Below are 9110 nucleotides of genomic sequence, written 5' to 3'. Positions count from 1 at the left end.
TGCGCTTATGTTCTTATGTAGTGCTGTGGTTTGCAATTGTTTCAATCAGATACACCTTGAGTTACAATGGATTTTAATTTTGGACATTTTTAAAATATATAAAGTCGATCTATTTTCATATCTTTAATACTTTTATCTTTGCCTAAGCCGTTCCGTGTTTAATATGTTTCTTGTTATTATTCTTGTGAACTTTGCAGTGACTGCAGTGGAAGGTCCTATGGAAGCATTGACGTTCTTGGATATGGTATATGTATATGGTTTATAAAATTGCTATTCACAATGGTATCCTTACTTATTTTAGTTAATTTAATTATTTACTAAATATTTATCTATATGCACTTGAATATAGGAACATGATGTGCAATTGATTCTCACTGATTACTGTATGCCTGATATGACTGGTTATGATCTTCTGGTTGAGGTTCAGGTAGTTTCCTTTTATGGAAAATAGTTCTAATTTCATCAAATGCTATATTGAGTCTTTTGCTCCCGTGAACTAATAATTAATTAAAAACTTGTTTCCCAAACAGAAATCACCCAAGCTTAACCATCTCCCTGTGGTGATTACATGCACTGAGGACATCCCTGAAAGGATTAAAATGTGAGTAAATAGATAAATTGTCAACTCATGTAATTTTTTCAAATAATTTTTACCTGACTATTCATTTTGTATGAAGGTGCCTTGATGGAGGTGCAAAGGACTACATCATCAAGCCCATCAAAGTTGTCGATGTGCCTCGCCTTCTGAGCTACATTTGATGAGCCAACAAATGCAATGAATAAAGATGGCATAATATAACTCTTCTATAGGGTTATATTTCTCATTATCTAGCAGCCATCGCTATTTAGATTTGACCATATATGGTCACCCTTTATATCATCATTTGCTTTCAACCCGTTTGAATTTATTTAAGACTATTATGGGACTATCGTGACCATATGTATGGTCCACTTTTATGTCACTGTTTGTGTTCGATCCGTTTGAACTTCTATATAAGGCTATTAATAAAGTGAGTTTAAGTTTTTTTATGTCTTCATGATCCTGCCTTTACCTTGCAAACTACTCTACAAACTAGTTTGAAAACTAAGAAGAGATTTATGCTAAGATGCAAAGCCGTTTTAGTGGTCAAGAGGTTATTACATGCCATGTTAACATGGTGCATATGTTGGTCTCTTAGTAATTTACAACTTTGTTAATACTTGCAATGGAGGATACTCTCATATTTTATACCTTGTATGTAACTCGTTCTTCTCTCCCGTGCCAAAATCCCCAAGCCCTTGCTACCAGCATCTTCCTCCCCTACTCCTCCCACTCATCCCCATCCAATAAAAGATGCTAAGGGAAAAACGCTTTGCAGCAAAACCATTTAGAATCACCAGGATGATTGTGCGAGCACTCACTGTGCTCCTAGCGTGTAGCTCCCCTCGTTGCTCAACGACTCGTACTGTATCTCTTCCTCCCAAGACAAAAGGATCATTGAATTTTACTCCACTTAGTCCAATTTTTATTACCATATACAAATTTATCTCTTTTGTCAGTCCCCTCTCAATTCCATAGAAAGATCCACTTAGTCCAATTTTTATTAACATATACAAAGTTTATATTCATCTGACTTCATATTGAAAACTTATAAATATATTTGCAATTAATGGGTTTTCATGGTCTGGTTTATTTTTATGGGCGGATCGTGAACAGACCTGGCAATAAAACCCACCTACTACCACCGGTCCATAGTCGTACAAGATGACGGTGACAGTTGTTTTCACCACTGGTTCCCATGAGCACGTCCACCTATTTTCGAAACAATGGTGAGAACCTATCGCTAGTGAAACCCCTTTGCAATGACCTGTTCTGTAGTAGTGCTTGTTTTTCATTTGACAAAGTCAAGATGTAATATTATGAAAATATTTGGAGTTATTTGGATTTAATTGGCTCTACCTTGTTTATTTGAATTAGAAGTTGAATTTGATTTATTTTGTTTGTGTGAAATTGAGTGGAATTTAAATTGAATTGTACCCTTCAATTTAAATTCAAATGCTAACTATCCTACGCAGGCCCCACCTAAATCCTAAGTCTACCCGGCTCTAACCCTAACCCGTGACCTGGTTCAGACCCGCTAACCCTAGACCTAGCGCTAACTCGAACCAAACACTACCCTGCACCAGCCCACACACACAGCCCTAACCCACACGGCCATTTGGGCCTGATTTCCCGCGCTAGCCCACGGTCCCTCGGCCTTCTTCCATGGCCGCCCTTTTCTTTTTTCCCGAACCCAAGCTGACGCACCTCGCAGGCTTGTCCTGTACAGAGCCTTCTCGGCCTGCTGGCAGCCCGCAAATGCCTTCGCTCGGTCTGCCCAGCTTTGCTTCAGCCCGCCAAGCGCCTGACCCTCTCGCATTACACGCCGGCCCAACTACCACCCGCTCCCGCGCTCGCACCGCTCCCTCGCCAGCTACTGCTGACCGCCTGGTCCCAGCGGTTAGCTTTCTCTTCCTCCCTTCGACACCACTCCACGCCTCACCTGCCCATGTACTCCCGTTCCGGACGCACACCACTCTGCCTTTGCTTCGCGACAAGCCCGCTGAACAGTCGCATCCTGCCCGCCTGCGTCACGCCTGGCACCTCCTGCTGCCGGTCAACAAGCCCAAGCGTGCTCCCACTCTGCTCCCAAACCCTAGCCTGGGACCCCTCGGATCTGCGCCACACGTCTGTGGCACAGATGTCGAGGATCCCCATTGTTCCTGCGCCTCGCCCCTAGCCACGATCCTTGCCCCCACCTACAAAAATCCCCAATTGCCCACCTCCAAACCCAGAGCCCTTGGGAATTTTTCCCCGCAGTCGCCACCACTAATTCGGGAAGAAGAGGAGAGGAAGGGGGAGGACCACCACCGATGCCGCTGTTGTGGCAGGAAGAGGAAGAGGAGGAGTACCCACCGCCACCAGGACCTCTCCATCATGCCGGTGCCCTGATCATCTACTTCGACATCCCTACGCGGCATAGCTCTGCCTTCACTCGCCACAGTCGTGCCTTCTTGCTGCACCAACCCCCTTCGTCCCCAAGTGAACCCGGTAGGTCGCCGCTGCCCCATCCCGCCTCCCTTGTGCTGCCGGTGAGCGCGATGCTGCCGATGAACCCATTGTAGTGAGCTTAGGATAACCATCCCACATTTCTTCCAGCGGCCAATTCTGTGGCCACCTCAACCACGCCGCAACAGTGATTCTGCCATGGCCCGGTACCTCGAAACACCACATGCAACACGACCGTGTCACGGCCTTAGCTTCGCCAAGAACCTGCACACTCGTAGCTCCGCCCTGGCCTTGGCCTTGCCAAGCTAAGCCGCCCTGCCTTGTTCCTCAGCCGCCTGATCTCGAACTTGTCCTCACCGGAACCATGCGCAGCCTTGCCACATCGTGGTGCACCATGAACCTCATGCGCGTGCTCCTACCAGACCACATTGAGCTAAAGGCCGAGCCTTTGGCCTCACTCGCGCCGATCCTACCGTCCTAAGCCTCACCCAACACTATGCTAGCCACAAGGCGAAGACTTGGCCTTCTGTATTCACACCATGACCCACAGGCCAATGTCTTGCCTTCACCGGAGCCAAACCTGTCACGTCATCGCGGACTTTGGATGCCAGGCCCCGCGCGCATGTGCCGCCTAAGCCAAAAGCCTAGCCTTGACCTCATTGTCAGGGCCCTACCACCATCGCATCTTGACCTGGGTAGCTAGGCCCGCGAGCGCGCCTACCAAGACATGTCTTCGCCACTATGCCCTGCCGCCGGCGCGGCCGTGGAACTCCAGGTGCGCATGCGCTTGCCTTGCAAGGCCACCAGGGCAACCTTGCACACGCTAACCTGGACCCGCCGTTCCACCCCGCCACCACCCTTTCCGTGTTGTGCACTGCCTAGCCGGATCGAGTTGATCCCATCGTCGTATCCCCACCATGTCACCTTGTGTCGACACGAGTTTCCTCGCCGCAGAATGCTGCGCCAAGCGCACGGCTGCCAAGGCGCATCTCTGACCCAAAGCCTTGACCTACTCATCCTACCTCGCCATCGTCGACCTCGTCGCCGCCGTAAACAGCGCCAAAACCCCACAGCCCATGCTCACTGCAGTGCACATCACGCGTGCATCACGGTCGGACCCTTTGTGACCATGGTCGAGCACCTACAACGTCCACACACACACACACAACACACACACACACACACACACACATCCCGTCCAGCACGACACACGCGCCCACACTGCCAGGGTCTGCACGGGATCTCCACAACCGCACCAGATTCGACCATGTGGCCAACACGTCGGCCTCGCTTGATAGTGGCAACGGGAGCGCCGATGTAACATCTCGATTTTTTTTCAGAATGTTATAAAGTCAAAAATGTGAATTTCAAAAAAAATTCTGGTGATGCTCTAATTAATCACACTTAAGTACATTTCTGCCTCCTAAAGTTCCTAGTAATTAAAAATTATAAATTAAATTAAGGATTACTTGGATTTTATTTGGATTTAAGTGAGATTATTTGGATTTGAGTGAGATTATTTGGATTTAAGTGAGATTATTTGGATTTTATTTGGATTTAAGTTTCTTTGTGTGAACTTCAGTGGAATTTAAATTGAGGTGTGCCCCTCAATTTAAATTCAAATGCTAACCTAGCTAACTGTCCAAACCCTAACCCGGTCCCCTGCCCTAACCCGGCCAAGGACAAAACTAGACCATACCCAATCGAGAACCTAGCCCAAACCTCAGTCTAGTCCAAACCTTAAATTAAACCTACAACCTAGCCCCGCCAGCCTTTGGCTCCGCTTTCTGGCCTGCTTCAGTCTACCGCACGTGGCCCGTTGGGAGCTTGCTCCAGCCCTTTTCTGCCCTAGTTCGCTGACCTCCCTGCCCCACCTACCAGCGCCCCTATTGCCTTTCTCCTTCCTCCTGTTTCCCTTACACCATCGACCCTCTGCTTCACCTACTCCATCCTGCTCCTGTCGCCCTGCCCACTCTGTGACAAGCCAGTGTCGCGCCTACGCTATCATCGTCAGCCACGACTTATGCCCCGTTTCCCTGCGCGCGCGCTCACTGCTCCCAAAGCCCTAGCACCGAGCACCGCGATGCTTCCGTGTGTCCCGACATGGATGCTGAGAATTATGAATCATCCACGAGCCCTAGCCGGGCCAAACCCAAGCACCTTCCCTATTAAACCCCGCCGCCGCCGATACATCTAAACCCTAACCACCCCTGGGGAATTTTCCCTTCATCGCCACCACAAACTAGAGGAGGGAGAGGAGAGGAGAGGAGAAAGAGGAGCATAGCTCTGTCACAGCGCCAGGAGGAGGGGGAAACGCGCCACTGTCAGAGCTGTCGCACGCCGCCATTGTGCTCGGAGTCCAGCGCAGGGAGGAGAAGGACTCAACATCACTGTAGGGGAGCCAGGGAGCGCCTTCACTGCCGGAATACCCGCGATGTGCCAATGCCCACGATTGACTATGCTACCATCCCTGCTACTCAAAGCAAAACTCTTTCAAGCATTTTCCTGAGCGCCTTGGGCGCACTGACATCTGCAGACACACACACCCACGCCGAGCCGTTCCTAGCCCGTGTGCTTGCCGCCACGCACGCTTGCTTTGCCATTGCCCATGTGTGAGCGTATTCTTCGACCCAAGCCAGCTGGGAGACCATGGCTTGACCCTGCCTGTTTGCTCTGCCTTAGCCTCTCCTTGGCACCGAGCCGAACTGCCACCATCGTTGTTCGCCGCCACTTCACCGTCATCGACCTTGAGTCTCCGTGTCGAGCCCTGCCTCAACTAGGAACCGCTAAGCCAGCCTCTCCATCCCCTCGACCTTGCCATCTCAACCCATGAGCCCGGCCATGTTGCGTAGCTGTCGTGTTCCGATGTCACCCTGGCACGGTGACCACATCGCCTAGCTTCACCGAACCATTGTAGGGTCGAGATGGCGGACTAGAGGGGGGTGGATAGTCCTTTCTAAAACTTCAAACATTGCCGGCTAACCGAAACAAGTGCGGAATTAAACTAATCGGTCTAGCAAAGACTACACCCCTCTATCTAAAACTTGCACCTTACAAAAGGATCCTAATTGAGCAACTAAGATGCGGGCTAGGTAGAGCTCACCTACACAATTCTAGTTTGCAAGGTCGCACAAGCCTATGCAACTAGTACTCAAACAACCGGGGGGCTCCTACACATACTAGTATGCAAAGTTCACAAAATCTAAGTACAACTAGTAGTTCTCAAAAGCAAGGCTACACAAGCCAAACTAGAGAGCTCAAAATTATTTAGCTACACAAACTAAGCAAGACAACTAATTAAGCTACACAAGATAATTAGCTACACTAAGATCTTTACTTCTATGCTACACAAGCAAGAAGATGATTAGCAAGCTACACAAGCTAACTAATCACTAGAGCAACTACACAAGCACAAGAGTTACATAAGAGCAACTACAACAAACTAGCACAAGTAAATGATAAAGTAAATACAATCTTGTGTATGTCTAGAAAAACCCGGTACCACTGATTTTCCAAATCTGGTGCCACCGGTTTTGCAAATCCGGTGCCACCGGTTTTGCTCGGGCAGTGAACTCCCAAATTGAAGAATGAGGCTAGAGAGCTCAGAATCAATCCAAACTTGGAGATGATGATTGAATTGACTTCCTCAAATATATCTCCAAGTTCCTGCTCTCAAAACACAAGCACCACAATATTGAGCAACTTCATCACAAATGTAATTTATGCATAAAGAAAATCAAACCAGCGGGGAGACACAAGATTTTATCCCGAGGTTCACTTGGTTGCCACCAAGCTAGTCCCCGTTGAGACAAGCTCCATGGTTGTCGCCGGTCCTCTTGTTAGTGGTGACTCTCAAGTCACACTCTCCCACGTGGAGTGCTCTCACAAGATCTAGCACTTGACCCGACCGAACCACTTGTTGCTCTTCACGTCTCGCTCAACTAGAGTTGCTCTTTGCGACTCCTGCGGGGTGAGCACAATACCCCTCACAATCACTTCTCCGGAGCACCGCACAATCTTCTTGCGGGCTTCACGACGGAAACACACCACCTAGCCGTCTAGGAGGTGGCAACCTCCAAGAGTAACAAGCACCACCGGCTTGCAACTCGATCACCTAGTGCCAATCCCTTGCAATCTCTCAAAGCAACGCACTAGAATCGCTCTCTCACTTAGCGGATATGATTTGCTCTAAACACAAGTGAGTTGGAGGGCTCTCAAGCACTCTCACACTAGGACACCAAGTCTCCAAGGTGCTCAACCTCTCAAATGGCCGGCCACCACCTCTTTTTATAGAGGGAAACCCCAAACTAGCCGTTACACTCAAATCCCATAAAATCATAGTTTTCGCGGACTGTCCGCCCCACAGGGCCCGGACGGTCCGCCATTTCAAATCCAACAGCTATATCCTCAATAAATGCTTCTCGTAGTAGACTGTTATAGCCAAGCCTTGTCTTGATCTTCTCTACTTTGGTCACATGACTCCTTGTCATGTCTCATATGCAATGAGTTCCTTCATCACACTATATGAGCATAGCTTCAACACTTAGCCATTTCTCTTCCATGGAACATGTTGCTCATACTAGTGTTTTTGTGTGGACTAATCACCTGTGTATCTCAACATAAATACTTATTAGTCCACCTAAGTTGTCACTCAATTACCAAAACCAAACAAGGGCCTTTCACCGTCCCATGCACACGCGTTCTTTCATGAACTGGCTTTTGTTCAGCCTTGCCATGCCTCGTTCTCACCACATCGAGTCGCTCTGCCTTGGCCCTGACCTGCTCATGACCCAAATCCGAGCCTTTGCTCGTGTCATTGGTCAATGCCGTCGCACCTGGCCTCACCACGGGCGGTGTCCGCACACCCGAGCCGCGTACCAGCGTGCATGCTCACAAGCACCGACAAAATGCCGAGAATTTTTCCTCTACATGCACGCGCACTATGTCGCCCTTGGGGACGTGTTGATGACCAAATTTAGCAGGAACAACCTAACCGGTCTAAAGTAGCGGACCATCCGTCGGTTTGGAGATCTGAACATTTTTCTTCAAAGTGGAGCTTGTGTTCGAACGCCCGAATGTGCGGACCATCCGCAAGTTCGGACATCAGCGTTCCTTCGAATGCCTGGGATGTGCTCTGCATGCATACACATGCACCAAGCCGCACCAGATCGCCCTGAGCCGTACCGGATCGTCCTGAGCCGTACCGGATCCCGCCAAGACTGGCGCATGGGGCCAAGCTGTCAGAGAGAAGGAGGTGCTGACCCGCGGGCCCGAGAAGTCAGCAGAAGAGGGAGAAAAGGGAAAAGAAGAAAAAAAAGAAGAGAGAAGACGGGCCGTGGCACAAGGATGCAGAGCTGGTCCGATCCACCTTTTAGCCCAGTAACACAGCTGCCCCTCTTTCTTTTTCTTTTTTTCGACCGGACTGTCCTGCGGGTCCCACACGTCATCCTAGGGGGGTGAGGGGGGGGGGGGGGGAATTGACTGTGGACCCGTGGAGCGTTGACCCAATCAATGTTGACCGAATCAATGCTAATGTCAGCAAGAGCCATGCTGACGTCAACACAGCCCGACCCCCTTGATGACGTCAGGCTGAGCATGACATGTGGTACGCCCATAGGCTGCCACATGGCTGACTGTGTGTCTTTGATTTTTTGATAATTATTTATTAATTTTAGGATATGGTTTAACCTTAGAAAGTTTTAAGTAAATTAACCGGACCTCCGAAAAATATGAAACCACTTTAATAATTCTTCTAAAATCATGACATGTTATTCGAAGCATGATTGCTATTAAGTATCTAATTTATGCACTTTCTATCATCTTCTAATTTATAAATTTGGTCGTTCAAGATATCCCTTCATAGTGCACGTATTTTCATCAACATCAGTTTGAAACTCCCTCTTGACAGAAGTCAATAGGGGTAGCCCCAACCTATTCTTTTTGTATTTTCAAACCCGTTTAATTCACTTCCATAAGGAGTCGAACCTAGATCCACTAGATGCTACTCAAATGCTCCAGCCACTAGAGGCCTTTTCGCTAATTTTTGGGGGATGTTGCATTCAAGTCAGCGGTGATGATAATA

The 9110-nt window shown here is 48.7% G+C and overlaps 1 long non-coding RNA gene across 1 annotated transcript; it reads left to right on the top strand.

The window, feature by feature from the left end:
- The first annotated feature begins 307 nt into the window (after positions 1 to 307).
- On the top strand, positions 308 to 770 carry LOC120679968. The gene is made up of 3 exons (XR_005677408.1): positions 308 to 427; positions 531 to 601; positions 678 to 770. It is a non-coding gene; the product is annotated as an uncharacterized LOC120679968 (long non-coding RNA).
- The last annotated feature ends 8340 nt before the right edge of the window (positions 771 to 9110 follow it).

The sequence above is a fragment of the Panicum virgatum genome, chromosome 6N (assembly GCF_016808335.1).
Source record: "Panicum virgatum strain AP13 chromosome 6N, P.virgatum_v5, whole genome shotgun sequence".
Lineage (NCBI taxonomy): Eukaryota > Viridiplantae > Streptophyta > Magnoliopsida > Poales > Poaceae > Panicum > Panicum virgatum.
Note: the sequence above shows the minus strand (reverse complement) of the source record. Positions and strands in the feature narration are given on the sequence as shown.